This window comes from Ornithorhynchus anatinus, chromosome 17 (assembly GCF_004115215.2).
Source record: "Ornithorhynchus anatinus isolate Pmale09 chromosome 17, mOrnAna1.pri.v4, whole genome shotgun sequence".
In the NCBI taxonomy this organism is placed as follows: Eukaryota; Metazoa; Chordata; class Mammalia; order Monotremata; family Ornithorhynchidae; genus Ornithorhynchus; species Ornithorhynchus anatinus.
This window is the reverse complement of record NC_041744.1, coordinates 31,171,513-31,188,654: the sequence shown is the minus strand read 5'-3', so window position 1 is coordinate 31,188,654 and position 17,142 is coordinate 31,171,513. Positions and strand designations below refer to the sequence as shown.

General features: G+C 37.1%; 1 long non-coding RNA gene across 3 annotated transcripts in view; it reads left to right on the top strand.

Moving 5' to 3' along the window:
- Nucleotides 1–17,142, top strand: part of LOC114817910 — a 113,253-nt gene that overhangs the window by 87,961 nt on the left and 8,150 nt on the right. For 2 of the 3 annotated variants that reach the window (XR_003765751.2, XR_003765747.2), the window contains 3 exons: nt 1,214–1,352; nt 6,385–6,477; nt 8,169–8,309. This is a non-coding gene — a long non-coding RNA (uncharacterized LOC114817910). The remainder of the gene's footprint in view (nt 1–1,213; nt 1,353–6,384; nt 6,478–8,168; nt 8,310–17,142) is intronic. The other variant, XR_003765748.2, reaches the window with a different exon arrangement.

Sequence of the window (17,142 nt, the reverse complement as noted above, 5' to 3'; positions counted from 1 at the left end):
TTTTATTTGTCATTGAAACTACGGTTCGTTTTTGAAAAAAAGGCATATGGAAGAGAGACGCTGACTAGAAATGTTTCTTTATTAGGCAAGTGCAATACACTATTAGCAAAAGTTTCGGAGAACAAAATGATCTTCCAGAAATAGTACTAATTATTCCTTCCATAGAGCATAATGACATGTTCCGTTTGGTACCAATTTCCAAAAACATTCTGTAGCCCTACCAAATATAGCTTTAAAAACTAACTGACAGGGACTTGTCTTTTTTAGAAGTGCGATGTTTGGGATAAGTCGATTAAATGACAGAGAGACTGATGCCAAATCAATAGTTGGAATTTGCTCAAGGTTTGAGAAAATATTTCCAGATTGAAACATTTCCTCTAGTTAGGGTATGTATATTTTAGTTACCTGTTATCTCCAATTACTTGCTGACCTTTTCCATTCATAGACTCACTTGCATTTCAATCATATTTCAAAGGTAGTTTTAGTGATGTTATCCTGAATTGTGGTTGTGGACATGCATTGTTCATTGTACTTTAGTTGTATTTCAGGATGAGATCAGACAGGTTTGCACTGATGTTGAAAAATTTACCATAACGCCCCAGTATGGGAGCTTGAGAAAGAGGGCTAGAGAGGCAAAGATGTGAAGACTGGATGCCTTGCTAATTCCAACAACCATTCAAGTCACATCTTACAGATTCTGCAGCTATTCAGAGTGTGTCCCCAACTCCTGCCCTACCCTGTGGATATATGCCACACAGAATAGGCCCCACTAGGATTTTTCTGATATCCTGATTTACTGGGATAGCCCTAAAGTCAAATTATTTTGTCTTCATCACCCCCCTGGTCTGGGCCAGAAGGCCCAGAAAAAGTCTAACAACAATTGAAAGGTGAAATTCAGTATCACATGTTTCTTAGTAGAGTTCCCTCAATTTAGTTAATGTGCTAAATTTTGGTCATAGTTAGGAGGAGAAGACTGAAAAACATTAGATTGAGTTGGTAAAAGCACAACCAAAAAAAGTCAAAACACTATGCAATTCTATTTCAACAATATAATTCTGGATTATACCAGCAATGAAGAATAGCAATTTATTCTCCAGAAGTGTAGTTGCCTATATATGCTGCATGTTGGGTTTTATTTCAGTATGTGTTTTCCTCTGCACATTTGTTGCCTGTAGGAAGCTTACTCCTCTCTATATTATTTTGTATTTTATAGGGTTATCTTCCATATGCTGAGGAAATTAAAAGGATGGACAGGATCTGGGATGTTTCAGTAAACTAACAAACCTAAAATGAAAATATTCCACCTCTCATTTATGGCTATTTGGAGATTTCTACTATTCATAACTTTAAAGGTTCGTATCCTTTTTATTACGACAAGAAAAAACAATTGACAAATGCTAATTTTATTTTAGAGTGACTCTTTCCATAGTCCAGAGAGGTATAGAGTACTATACCCTGAATCAAAGGCAAAGAGCAAACAAAGGAATGAATGTTAAAAAGCTGGTTTGCTGAGTAATATAGGGACATTAGGATTTCGGTGTTTTATAAAATACAGGATGAAGCTACAATAAAGTCGTAATATGTACCTGATAAAGAAATCAGGTACTCTACTTATATAAACAATTTTAAAAAATAATTTGTTATCTCTGCTTTGGATTGAATTAGCAATGCTGGATAAGCAAATTAGCAAACAAATGAAGTTTTTCATATTCTCCTTTTAATCCATCCAACTAGTTAGATAGTACCTCTCTAGGAAAACCATGAGTAAAAAGTCAGTAATGGTTTATGGATTAAAAACAGTCAAAACACTATGCAATTCTATTTCAACAATAGAATTCTGGATTATACCAGCAATGAAGAATAGCAATTTATCTAACTCCAGAAGTGTAGTTGCCTATATATGCTGCATGTTGGGTTTTATTTCAGTATTTACTTTAAAGTTTCTCTATGAGAGATGGGGTAGCTGTATGAGAGTGTGGTTTGTGCAGAACAAAATAAAGTCATAAAAGAGGAATATCACTGAATTCCTGTAGGTAGGGATTATAGATTTTAGAAGGGCTATGAGTCTATCAAGTCCAGAGGACTGGGAATTTTATAAAATCAAGAGATAAGGAGGCAAAAACACAAATAGTGTCAAGTGTTGTAAGCATCTACCATCAAATGTGACCAAAGGGCAACCTTTATTGTGGTTGTAGGGTGTCCAGGAAAGTGGGTTCCATGTTGGACTGTTCTGTCATGCATCCTCTCAGATAAATTTCACTGTCAGTAACATCATTTTTCTAGTAGGAAGGAAGGCTGTAATATATTTTTGTTCAATTTTTCCTGCTGTCTGCTATTGACTATGGTTCAAAGATGACACTGACAAGAACTGCTAATAGGTGGATCTTCTATGGAAGGTCCAAGTCTCAGTACCATGTAGAAAGTTGGACCCCCTGCATAGCTTTATTGTTTTTCAACTTGATTTGGAACACTGACCTGTTGTTACTGTACCCCATCAAACCAAATTCCTGGTGGTTTTTTTATACTGCTTTCTATTTTGTGTATCTATGCATCTCTGGATATAGTTCTGCCTACATAACAGAATGTAAAGCCAGCATTAAATTTTGTATTGCTGATGAAAATGTTTGGCAGTGTTTCAGTTGTCACGTGTGCCCTGGCATCTAACTTTGGGAACAACTAACCTTCGGATTAAAATGTTTTCTTGTCAGTTTCCATATCAGTGCTGATCTTGTTACTAGTCTGCAAATTTACTACTTAAGCTTTGAATAAGCAATAGCTAAGACCAGCGTTCCAGTCAAAATGCCTATTAAATTAAGAAAAGCTTTCACTAGATAATAAATTGAGACCAAGGTCAGTCATATCCTTAAATTATTATTAGCATTATCATTATTATTATGGCATTTGTTAAGTGCTTATTATGTGCCTGGCACTTTACAATGTGCAGGGGTGGGTATAAGCAAATTGGGTTGGACACAGTCCCTGTCCCAGGTGGGGCTCACAATCTCAATCCCCATTTTACAGATGAGATAGGCCCAGAGAAGTGAAGTGACTTGCCCAAGGTCACACAGCAGACAAGTGGCAGAGATGGGATTAGAACCCATGACCTTCTCACCCCAGGCCTGGGGTATCCACTTTGTCATGTTGCTTCTCAAATAAAAGGCCAGTATTTTAATCCCCTATTAATGTTAACCTCTTCAGTTTTTCATTTCTCGCTATATAACCATAACATTTATTCTCATATGTTTGACTTTAATTTTCTTTCCAAGTGCTAAGGTAAAAGATTAGCCAATAGCTGCACTCTATTTTATTCTGGTATACAAATCATGTTATGAATTTGCATTTTAACTCTGATTGGCTTTGAAACTACTCAAGTACAAAGCCCAGTCACGTAACTACACTTTGACACTGAATTACCAGGTAAATGACTTGTCATAATTCATTTATGTTTTTGAATCCCTGGCAGAGACTGACAGCTGTACTGAGCTTAGAATTTAGAATTTATTGGTGCACTTATGAAAGTGTATTTTCTCCAAAAATAAATACATAAAATATGCCAAATTAAATCTTTGAGGCTTCTTTTGATTTAAAATGAGATTGTATGCTAAAAATATAAATTCCAGAAGTCGGATTACTTTGAAAGCCCAGAATATATATAGCAAAGTGGCTTCTTCGTGCTTGGAAAACGAGGATTAAGCCTTACTCCTTTCAGAATAAAAAGCAAAAGAGTAGAAGAGATGGAATGCCAGTGAACTTTACAACTAAATTTTTCTGAGGGGTTAAGGATATCAACAGGTCCAAACCCCTGGAGTACTCGAAATAGAATATAATGACAAAATTTTTAAAAGGTGAATGTATTTAAGTAAGTCAGTCCTTAACTCATTATTCCATAATTATCCATTTGATGGGAGTAGTAAAACAATGCACCTTTGAAGTTTCAAAAGCAGTCTTTGGGTATAATTACTTTTCCTTTAGGGGACACTTAGATTAATGGTGACTATTCCAGTATTTTACAAGACCGCATCTGTGAAAAAGCACATAAGATGAGCTGTCTGTCAAATATTAATGCAGCTGTCAATTTATATTCTGCAGGGCTCATGGGATCTCTTGACATTAAACTGATCAGAAAGATTACCCTACCTCAATATTTTATGTACTTTGACAGATATTTATTTTCAGTAGCTTTTTACAGTTTCCATCAGTGATTATTTTTCCAGGAAAATTATGGCAGGCAAAATCCAAATTTCAGCAAGAAAAGCAGGTTGATTTTGCAGGTTGATCCTGAATTCCAGCTCCTTCTGTCCAACTCTTTGGTTAAATAGATTGTCTACTTATCACAAAATAGAGAAACATACTGCTTCATGGGGAGAAGGATAGAAGTCTAGGAAGCCAGCTCCAGATTTCCAGATTATGGAAATAGCCCTAAAATGAAAGGGAAAACAATTGATTAAGTTGTGAGTTGGACAAGTGTACAAAATTTGGATTATACTCTTCAGGAATTCCTCAAGAAGAAAACTCTCCTCTAAATGGCGAGCTTTGGGGATGATGTAACTTTTTCACCCTTGTTTGGGTTCAAGACCAGAAGACTGAGGGAATTCTCTTTAGGGCAGTTAGTTGAGTTTACATACTTCCCCTAGGAGTTCTACTTCATACTTTACATACTTGAACTAGGAGTGCTAAGTAATGATTTCTCTATTGAAATAGGTCGATGAGAAGGGCCTATGGTAAAGAACTGTGCATTTTGCCAGGATGTAGGAAATTAACCTATATGTGGTTTAGAAAGCCACAAGAGCATCTGAGACACACCCTTTTGAATACCTGATTCCGTCTAAGATGGAGGGCCAATTAAGATAGCATATATTAAACTGATTAGTACTATCCTTTGCAATCTAGAAAATTATAAATTCAAATCTGCCAAAAGGCTAAAGAACCTCAATAACAGTTTATTGGAGCACTGTATTTTTTTCTGTATATTATTGTACCAGTACAGTTCCTTGGGACATTGTGGAGAAGCCAGATGAATCTATTCAAACTTTTTAGCTATTTGTCCAAGCTGTTGTGGTTCCAGCTGTATTTAAGAAATGCTAATAATTTAATTAAGGGAAATAATAATAATAATAATTGGTACTTGTTAAGCCCTTAGTGTGTGCCAGGTACTGCTCTAAGTGCTAGGGTAGATACAAGCAAATTGGGTTAGACATAGTCTCTGTCCCACATAGGGCTGACAGTCTTATTCCCTATTTTACAGATGAGGGAACTGAGGCACACTGAAGTGAAATGACTTGCCAGAGGTCACACAGCAGGTGTGGCGGTGTCAGGACTAGAACCCAGTTCCTTCTAACTCCCAGATTTGTGTTCTGTCTACTAGGCCATGCTTCTTCCTAGATAAAGACAGCCCCTTTGGTTACACTGAGAAAGTTTCTTTATTAAGAGAACATAGTAACAACGACTGCATATATTTGTTCTTTTCCTTCAAATTTCCAGAAATACAAGTTCATTCCTTTCCCTCCTACACTTAACTAAGATTACTGGATAGCAGATGAGAAGCATAATAAACTTTACCCAAACAAAATAACTATGCTTTTCCCATTCAGTATATTGGTTGCTCAACCCAAATATCAGTTCAACAAAGTCCCTTTTTTACATTTTAATGAAGCATGGTTAGAAATGCTAGGGTAGAAATATTGCAAATATTGAAGTATGAATTATAGAAAATAATTTCTATAGGTTATAAATGTTTTCTCTGGGCAGGGTGTGGATTTCTTTTGATAAGAGTGGTATCATTTTCACACCAAAGTATAATTCCCCTAACCAGATACCTTCAGGGTGTGTACCCACTGCTTTGTTCAAATCCTCCCAATGCCTTTTTAAGCATTTCAGTGCTGTTTGCCAGAATCTGAGGACTCTGAGGTAACATAGATGAGAGCACAACGTATCATTTATTAATGATATTCATACAGTATGACTGGTGGATCACCCACATAACTCTTGGTTGTTAAGGGGATGAATCTGGGAATTAGAAACTAGCCACTGGTAGACTCTTTTTTGGTATGGGACCGCTGAACACTTAGTAAATCTCAACATAGGGATAAATAAGATATGTTTATAGAAGAAGAAAACAGGCCACACTAATCTACTGAAACTCTTCGAAAGGTGCAATAAGCATGTGGTTAGAAAGCTCTATGGCAAGATTTTATCACAAAAAATAGTGGCCCTCAGTTTTCATAGAAAGATTGAAAAAGTAAATATAAGACTTCTAAGAGCTTCAGGGATTCAGTAGTATTACTACATTTTTCAGTTATGATTGAAAGTTTGAACTAGTGACTAATTAAATTAAATTTTCAATTCCATATATTTCACTTCTCTTAGTCCATTTTGCATTTGCAGCTTTAAGATCTGTTGGTATTTTTCAAGAGTAATGTAAATCACCTAAAGAACCTTATTGCCAAAAAAAGCTGCTGTTTCCAACCTGAATAAAAGGTAAATAAAAATAGAGAAGATAACACTGTTTGCACTGAAGTTTATTTTTAACCAAATGCTTAGAAACTAGCCATGGGTTTCTTCGAGTGCTCTTTCACCACAGTAAGAGAGCATATTATACTTTTATGCTTTCAGTTAGATGATCATTTCTACCAGAACTGAGAGTTTAATTTAGAATAATGAATCATTTTCCTGACAATTAGCTTCCTTTTATGAAACTTTTCATCTGCAAGTTTTCTTTCAAGTCTGCACAAAGAATGATCAGACATTATTTTTTCTTCAAAATTTGCAACACTACAATCTAATCCTCTTTAATTTTGTTTTTTTCCCTTAAATTACAGTAATATGAGATGATAAGGTCTGCTTGTAATGTGCCTAAAGAGTAAAGTTATTAGGATGAATTTATTATTTTTCTTCAGAGTTGGGATGTTGGGACATCATCCCAAGCAAGCATCCAAATTCTTTCTTTCCCCTTCCCAAGTAACTGAGAAAATATATTATAAATTGCTTATTTATATTAACATGTGTTTCTACCTCGACTGTAATCGTGTTCATTCATTCATTCATTCATTCAGTCAGTCATATTTATCGAGCACTTATTGTGTGCAGAGTACTGTACTAAGCACTTGGGAAAGTACAATACGAAAATGACCAGACACATTCCCTGTCTACAATGAGCTTACAGTGTAGAGTGGGGGAGACAAGACATTAATATGAATAAATTATGTGCATGAATAAATAAATGAATATGCACATGAGTGCTGTGGGACTGGGGGGGAAGAACAAAGGGAGCAAATCACAGCGATGCAGTAGGGATTGGAAGAAGAGGAAGGAAGGGGGGCTACATTAGAGAAGGCTTCCTGGAGGACATGTCTTCAATAAGGCTTTGAAGGGGGAGAGAGTAATTGTCAGATTTGAGGAGGGAGGATGTTCCAGGACAGAGGCAGGTTGTGGGCAAGGGGTCAATGGTGAGATAGATAAGATTTAGGCACAGTGAAAGGTCTAGCATTAGAGGGCAGTGTGCGGACTGGTTTATAGTAGGAGAATAGTGAGGAGTGGTAGGAGGGGGCAATGTGATGGACTGCTTTAAAGCCAATGATGAGGAGTTTTTGTTTGATGCAGAGGTGCATGGGCAACCACTGGAGTGTTTTGAGGAGTAGGGTGACATCTCCTAAACGTTTTTGAAGAAAAATGATCTGGGAGGCAGAATGAGGTATGGACTGCAGAAGGGAGAGGCAGCAGGCTTGGAGGTTAGCAAGGAGACTGATGCAGTAATCCAGGCAGGGTGGAATGAGTGGTTGCATTAACGTGGTAGCAGTTTAGATGGAGAGAAAAGGGCAGATGTTAGCAATGTTGTGATGGAGAGACTGACAGGTTTGGGTTGAATAGTTGGGTAGGGAATGTCTCTGCTATCTCTGTTGTATTGGATTCTCCCATTCACTTAGTATAGTGATCTGCACATAGTAAGTGCTCGATAAATACCACTGATGGATAGGGCGTGACCTTGAAGGGTACAGCTCCCCAGTGTCTGTCCTACAGGTCCCAGAATGATTTGGGAACTACTAAATCCCAGAATACTTTGACCATGCTACACATCGGCTTACAAAGAATGTAAAGTGAACAAGAGCAGCTGGAAGTTGGTATAAATTGAGGTAAAAAATCTTGAGATATTTTTGTATTTCCTAAAACAGTTTGGGACCATCTTCAAAGATCTGGAAGTGTTCTAACTAACCAGGACATGAGTTTGGGCTAAAGTATATGGAGAGAAAAAGATTATGGAATTTTGATTTTGTGGAATTTCTATAAACAAAAACTGACTCAGTCCCCCAAAGGTAAGAACAGTGAGTCTTATTTTTACTGCAGACTCCCCAAAACCTAGTCCAGTGCTCTGCACTGAGATGTTGCTCAATAAATATTATTGAATTCATTTTTCCAAAACAATTTTGACATAAATTCATTATCCTCACCAAAGCCTTTTCCTTAGTATTTTTCTCAAAATAGTTCTCACTATCAAGGATTTGTTCAGTGACTTTGTTCAGAGTTTAAGTCATTAAGTGGGTTGCTAATTATGTAGGTTCTCAAACCAGATTCTCTTGTACTTCCTTTAGTTCCGTTCATTTCTGCATAAGATACATTTTGTTAGAAATAATGATAAAAATGAGGTCTGCATCCTTCTCAGTGAATATATCAAGGTAATGTGCCATATTCAATAAACTATTGCATGATATGGAGAAGGGAAACAGCTTCCATTTGTTCATCTAACTTTGCATTTTGTACAAAATCCAGATGCTTAATCTTCTTAAAAGGAAAAGGACTATATGTTGTAGAATACAAATGACAGCTCTGAAGAGATTATGTCTATACATCTTTAAGAACACCTTCTATTCCTGAAACTTCCATGCTTGCAATTTAATTAGGGGGAAATGACTCATTACACTAGGACAAGCTTGCTTTGATTAAAATTTAAAAGTTATGGGATATCTTTAAATTCAAGGCCATTATTTTGATGGGGTGAATTTTTAAGGGGGAATGAGATAGCTCCTGAGCAGATGAGAATTTTGGAAAACTTCTTTATTTTGTATACAATCTTTAAGTAGACTTCAACCTATGTTCCCAGAGTATTGTCACCACCTACATTGAGTGACATATACTCCTAAATGCTGGGGGAAATGCAGATTAAGGAATTTTCCATTAATGGGAGGGGAGGTTGTGGCGAGTAGTTCTATAATGTCCGATCTAGATTACCGCGTCAGCCTCCTTCTTGATGACCTCCTTACTTCTGCCCTCTTCAGACTGCTGCCCAGGTAATTTTTCTAAAAATATGTTCTGCATATGTCTGACCACTCCTCAAAAAAGCACCTATCTTTCCATTAAAAACAAACAAAAAAACGCTCCTCTCCTTAGCCTTAAAGTCACTCAATCAGCTATCTCCTCACTCCTTTCCCAGTTCAACAGAGCCCCTACACTTCACTCCTGTAATACCAACCTACCAATTGTGTCTTGCTCTTGTACCGCTCCCTGTTTGCCCCTTCCTCACAACCTCACTCCATCCTGGAGCTCCCTCCTCCTTCAGATCTGATAGACCAACATTTTCCCTATCTTCCAAGCCCTACTAAAATCATAGCCTAGTGGATAGACCACTGAGAGGCAAAGGATCTGGGTTTTTAGCCCAGCTTTGCCAACTGCTTGTTGTTTGGCCTTGGGTAAGTCAGTCTGGGTCTCAGTTTCCACAGTTTTAAAATGAGGATTAAATACTTGTTGCTCCTCCTAGTTAGACTGTGAGCCCCATATGTCCAACGTAATTAGTTTGTATCCACCCCAGCATTTAGAATAGTGCTCAACATGTAGTAAGCACCCAGCAAATATAATAATAATTATAATCATAAAATAGTCTGCTCCAGGAAGCCTTCCTTGATTGATCACTCATCCTGTTTTCCTACTTCCTGCTCCACTTAGGCCTTGAGTCCACACGATCTAAGCACTTATGTAGTTATCCTTATATAGTTGGTTGCCTCCCTAAATGCAATCTATTTCAATATGTATCTCCCATGCTAATTTGTAAATTGGCCCTCTCCAAGGCAGAGGTCATGTCTACTTCATTGTGTTCTTCCAAGCACTTATTCAAGTGCTATGTACACAGCTACTATATGTGTCAGGCACTGTACTATGCACTGGGTTAGGTACAGTTGGATACAGTCCATGTCCCACATGAGATTCACGGTTTTACAAACGAAGTAACTAAGGCACAGAGAAGTCAAGTGGCTTGCCCAAGTCCAAACAGAAGAGAAGTGGCAAAGCTGGGATTAGAACCCAGGTCCTCTGACTCCCAAGCCCGTGCTCTTTCCACTAGGTCATGCTGATTCCCATACATACCATGGATTGACCCGTTGACTGTGGAAGCCTTGAGACATGAATTGATTCTGAGTAACCAAGCTGGGAACCCTAACAGTTCCAAAGAACTGGCTCCCTGTTTGGCTTGGCTCGGCTGGCCCACAGTGCCACAGTGCCCAAATCCTTGATGCTATTCTCAGACTGCAGGTGCTACTCACCATCTTGGTGCTGTACTGAGGGCCCCCTTAGCCCCCAGCAGCCCTCTTAGACTGACATTTGATGACACTTGGGGACACATTTCATGCATATTGTAGATTATGTAATGTAACATAGTGAGTCTTGGCTTGTTTCACTAAGAGCATTTCTCTTGGGAATGTACAGAGTCAGAATATTTAGGTTCAAATTATCCAATTATGGTCCTAAATCCCCATAAATCTTCATGCTACTTTTGTGTTCTGGTAACTGGGGACAAAAACCAAACTGGATGGAGGCTGGGATAGAGCCTGGGCCTGAGAGTCAAAAGGTCATGGGTTCTAATACAGGTTTTGCCGCATGTATGCTGTGTGAGTTTAGGTAAGTCACTTCAATTCTCTGGACTTCAGTTAGCTCATCTGTAAAATGGAAATTGAGTCTGTGAGCCCCACTTGGGACAGGGACTGTGTCCAACCCAATTTGCTTGTATCCACCCAGGTGCTTAGAACAGTGCCTGGCACACTGTAAAACCTTAACAAATACCATTATTTGTTATTATCATAATCATTACTAATCATTATTATTACTATTATTAATATTAGTAAATATTATTATTGAAATAAAAATTCTTGTGACCTAGGACTGAAAGTCCAGGAGAACTGGGTTCTAATTTCACTTCTGGCACTTGCCTACCATAAGACCTTGGGCAAGTCACTTACCTTCTTGGAACCTCAATTTTCTCATTTATAAAATAGAGGTTAAATACGTATAATCCATCCTCCTTAGTCTGTGAGCCCTGTCAGAGTCAGGGTCCATGTCCACTCTGGTTGGCCTGCTACATATCTGTCCCAATAGGTAGCCCATAATAAGCAGTTCATAACTACTACATTTGTCACTGTTGTTATGATGTAGACATTCAGTATCATATCTGTATAGGACAGAACATAGGCCTGCTGAAAGCCATGCAATTCCATGGTTCAGGTATATATTGTAAAGGAAAATGTCAATAAAAAATTGTATAATCTTTATTAAAATATTTCACATGAAAAATAATTTCATGTAAGTGTAGCATGCGTCTGCAGGAGGCTGATGAAGTAGTGTGGCTTAGTGGAAAGAGCATGGGGTAGGGAGTCAAAGGACGTGGGTTCTAATCCCACGTCCTCCACTTGTCTGCTGTGTGACCTTGGGTAAATCACACAACTTCTCTGTGCCTCAGTTACCTAATCTATAAAATGGGGATTAGAAGTGTGAGCCCCACATGGGACAACCTGATTTCCCTGTATCTGCCTCAGTGCATAGAACAGTGCTTGGCACATAGTAAGTATTTAACAAACACCATAAAAATAATAATTATTATTAGAAGCCTGTCCCTTAGACTGGCAGCCCCATGTGGGATAGAGACTATATCTAATCTGACCAAATCTACACCAGTGCTAAACCCAGTTATAACCCACACCACACCAGGTTAGTACCCTGATGAATTAACATATCCAACAAGTCACCTCTCATCTTCGGGAAACCTGAATCTACCTGATTCCCAAGCTCCTTCTTAAACATCAAATCCCTTAGACTATGAGTTCCAGTGGGACTGAGACTGTGTCCAAACTGATTATCTTGTATCTACCTCAGTGCTCGGCACTAAATAAACACTTTATAAATATTGTACTTTCCAAGCACCTAGTACAGTGCTCTGCACACAGTAACCGCTCAATAAATGCAATTGATTGAATGAATGAATGAATGAATGAATGAATGAAATACCACCATTATTATTATCCTCTTTTCATTTTAGACATTAAGCTCCTGGTGGGCAGCAAAGTCTATATTTCACTTTCGCTTGTGTTTAGTACAATGGTCTATACATGGTAAATGTTCATTAAATACTATTGATTGATCAGGGAAGTGGTAGATTAGGAAATTGTGATGAGAAAGCACTATTTTGGAATTGGTGCAAGTTAGAAATGGTGCAATGAATAGTTAATGATGAAACTAGAGCATTTCCAACTTTGTATGTGAATGAGGTGAGGTGGAGCAAGAGGTCTGCAGTAAAGAGAGTAATTAGGTGGCTGTAGTGATGTTGAAGTCCCTGAGGATCAGTGTAGGGAAAGAGAAAGAAAGGAGGAAGGTAACAAAGGCATCAGACTTGCTCGGAAAAATGGAGCAGACACCACTGGGATATGGTATTTGATTTATACTACTGTTTTTATACAGAAAAATACCCTAAGAAACTGGATACTATTTCCAAAACTTGAGAAAAGCAAATTATATTGCACACAACCATTAAGAAACAAAGCCTCAGAAACCCAAAACCTTTTCAACAAGGAAACTCTACATAAATCTCAAAAGTGTCTTCAAAAGAAACAATAATGAGAGAATTGCATGCCTATAAAATGACCCATGGGAAAACATGTCTTTTATATAAAATCTGCTATTGAGTCATTTATTACAGATTTTGCAAAAGAACTATTAGAAATCTTGGGCTCTCCTTCAGAGTGCAGTCCAAGGAAATTACTTGATATTTCCCCATTAATAACTTAAATGAGTTTACCTGCTATTTATTCCACTGTAAAGAAAAAGTGGCTGGTTTTGAGGGAATATTTATATAAAATGTATTTTTTATAGATACAGTGAATGTGGCCTGAGGTGAAAATCTAATGAAAAATGCTTAGATTGGTTTTGTTGCAGTAAGTATTCCCAGTGTAGAGAGGGAGAATATGAATGGAGTAATGCCTCTTTGAGATTTTCACTCATGATATTAGAGAGGCTAGAGTTACTTTATCCAAATTAAACATAAACCTAAAAAATTAAATATAGCCTCCTCAAGGGCTTGCCTATGTTATATCTGATTATTTAGATTTGGAAGAGAGAAATGCCAGAATACATTTCAGAAATGAGGTTCTACCAGTTTTATCAGAAACACTCCATTTTTACCCAGTTTCTCTTTTATTGGTAATGAAAAAAATACCTTTCTTGTATTTCATAAAAAGAACAATTGACCCAATGGTGGCCAAGACTTATGAACTGAAGAACTGCAAATCCAAAAAAATTATGGGCAAGAGTGGAAAATTAAAATAAAATTACTTTCATCAGAAAAGTCAGCAAGTGTTCCTGTGGTAGTAGATTGGTGCGAGAAGATGTGGGTGGTGGTGGTGGTGCTGGAAAGCAAGAGAGAGCAGAGGTGAGGGTAGACCTTGGCCTATCTGAACAAGAGCTGGAACACAGGCACCCTGCAGCCTGCTGCTGCCTTGCAGCATAATCATTAATGAAGTATATGTGGCCTAACGTCACTGCAGATCACACAGCAAGGGAAGAAGAGCAATTGCAGGGCTGGGATTAGAACCCAGGTCCTATGACTCCTAAACCCATGCTCTTTCCATTAGACAACACTGCTTACCATTTGATGTCAAGTATTGTTTAGTTCACATTTGAAATGCAAACAAATAATTGGATATATCCTTGCTTGAACTGGGAATTGGAGAGGAAGGGAAGGGAATTAACTGTGTGTACTATATTATTGCCCTCCCTTCTTCATCTTGTATAACCAATATATGGGCAGAGATGGGCAATCTCTTTCCCTCCTCCCACCCCCACAAATACATTTTGTAGGCCTCATTTCCCAGAGGATGGATTTTCCTTCAGCCTACCAAATGGGTTTACATTGGAGGGGAAGTGACTCTCCTTCTAGTTGCTACCATGAAAGCTCCCCAGGGCTAATCAGCCCTGCCCACAAATGGGCTTTATGGAATGAAGCTGGGAGGGCAATCTGTGTCTGCCTTCATATTGGCCAAGTCCTCTGTTTTCATACATGATTTTCATACATGAGCTGGGGAGAATGAGCTATACCACAGTGTGAGGAAAGAAGGAAGTGTAGAATGAGGGGTTGATATTTGCTCCCTCTTCAGAATGAATGGATTCAATTTAGACTAGTGTGTATTTAGTAAAGTATATTTCTTTCCTCAGTGGGACTTGATAAATCAGTCTCAAGGATGAGTTCTCAGATTTATAGCTCCCCTACTGAAGAAGAAACATTTGATAAACTTCTTGCTCTGTAACTAGCCTAGGGAGGTATTATCCAAATGTTCTAGAAGAGCAAAATATACCATGAAAACCTCTTATGCTTTTATTGATGACCTTCATTTAAACTCACATGCAGTTTAGCACAGTAAAATGGTTTACTGAAATGAAAGAAAGCAGCAGATTTTTTAATTGACAACCTTTTTAAAGAAAAAAGGAAATAGTCAAAATTCATAAATAGACAACTTTAAAGGAAGCCAGTATTAGTTTAACAATTGCCAACTTTTTCATTTTGAATTCCAAATTGGTTGGTAAAATTTTACTTCTGAAGAAATGTCATGGCACTGGTGTTATTAATTACATTTGTCATTCATTTATCTAAAATATTAATATAGCTCATAGTTCACAGCAGAAATGAAATAACAGAGCACTATATGTCTTGTATAATATTGAATGAAAGTTTTAAATCAAATTTTAATATGTGATTATTAGTTCATTTATCAGGGAACCGTTAGTATTACATTTCAAGTAATGTTTAAGTGGCAGAACTATTTATTACCATTATTACTTTGATTTCATTATAAACATCCAGAAAATCGGTTTATTAGCTAATCAAGCAATCTATCAATCATATTTTGAGAACCTACTGTGTGCAGGGCATTTTGCTAAACATTTGGGAGTGCATAATAAGAATGAGTAAACATGATCTCTGCCCTTAAAGAACTTCATTCTTCAATACATATTCCTCATCTGTAGAATGGCAATAAAATATCTGTTCTTCCTCCTCCTTAAACTGAGTCCTTTGTTGTGCAGAGACTGTGTCTAATCTAATTGCATTTACCCCAATGTTTAGTACCGAGCCTGGCACATTAAACAATCATTTGTATTTATTGAATGCTTACTGTGTGCACTGCAATGCATTATACTCTTGGGAAAGCACAATACAACAGAGTTGATAGACATGATATCTGATCACAAGGAGCTTACAATCTCCTGGGGGAGACAGGCATGAAAATAAGATTAGGGATAGGGGAAATAGTAAAGTTTAGGAATTCCTACAGACAATGATCTGGACCTGAAATTACATGAAGACTCACTGCCATGCTGTATAAAATATGTCAGATGAATACAAAGGATGGAATTTACACTCTCATAATAATAATAATAATAATAATGATGATGATGATGATGATGATGACACTATTTATTAAGAGCTTACTAAACTAAGCTCTGCACCAAGTACTGGGGTAGATACAAGATAATCATGTTGTATACAGTCTCTGTATCACATAGAATTTACAGTTCAAGTGGGAGGAAAACATGCATTGATTTCTCATTTTGCAGATGAAGAACCTGAAGCACAGAGAAGTTATGACTTTACCACAGTTTCATAGCTGGCAAGTTATGGAGCCAGGATTAGGACCCAGTTCCTCTGGGTTCCTTGATATTTTCCTGTTCCTTGATATTTGTTTCAGGGTCACACTGCCATGCTGATTTTTTCCTTTTCAGAATAAATCTCACAGGTTTAAGCCTATATGTAGACTCTGAATCTCCAGATGCCCCTGGAAATTTGTAGCATTGGTTTATACAAACTACAGTACTTCCTCTAATTAGAAGTACTCTAAATGATTTAGCATTTTGTCCCTTGAACTAAATAGGCATATTAATACAAAATAGAAATTGAAAATAAATGAATAGGTTTTTTTGTTTTTATATATCTTCTACTAAAGATAACAATTAAAAGGGTCATAATATGGTATAAGCCCCGGAATTTTCAAAAACATAGTCTTAGTTGGGAAGACTCTGTAAAGTGGAAGAAAAATGAAGGACAAGATTTTAGCTGTTTCCCTATTTTCCTTATCTCAGTACTGATTTGTAATTTATTGGCTGTTTCAACTCAAAGATTCATTCTGAAAGTAGGTAACTAAAAGTAGTAGGAATATTTGTTACCCAGCACTGTACCAACTGCTGGGGAAAAATGCATAGGTGAGAATAACACTCTGTGTTTGGCCCAAAGGGCATGATAGTCAAATACTGTCTCTACAAATTCATTAGGCCTTTCATTTTCTCCCAGTATTTAGACAGTGTTCTGCATACAGCATAATAAATACTATTACTTATATTATCACTCTGGTGGGATTCATAAAATTATCACCTAGAATTTGTAAGTCAAAAATCTAAATATATCATTGTGATCATTGCCAGGTCAATACATACATGAACTAAAATGCTTATTAGTTACTCTAGTCTCTCAATAATTTAAATGTTGATTGTTTTCATAACTGCATTTTTATTGAACACTAAGGAGATGTAAGACACAAAATGGAATATAGAGTTAAAGATGGTTCCTGGTGGATAGGCTAATAATCTAAATAATAAAACAAGTCTGGGGAAAAGTGAGATGATTGGCAATCAAAAATTGCTTTCAATTTTTTTTCCATCCAGAGTGGCATTTTTCTTGGCTTCTTATTTAAATCCCATATTCTGTCCTTTTAAAAAGAATTGTGATCTAATATAAAGTAGTCTTTTTCAAATTGAATCGTTCTAATGACCTATATGGATATTTTAGGAGCCATAATTTCCAAATTGTCTTTTCTGTTTTACTACATGACAAAGAATGTGGAGCTA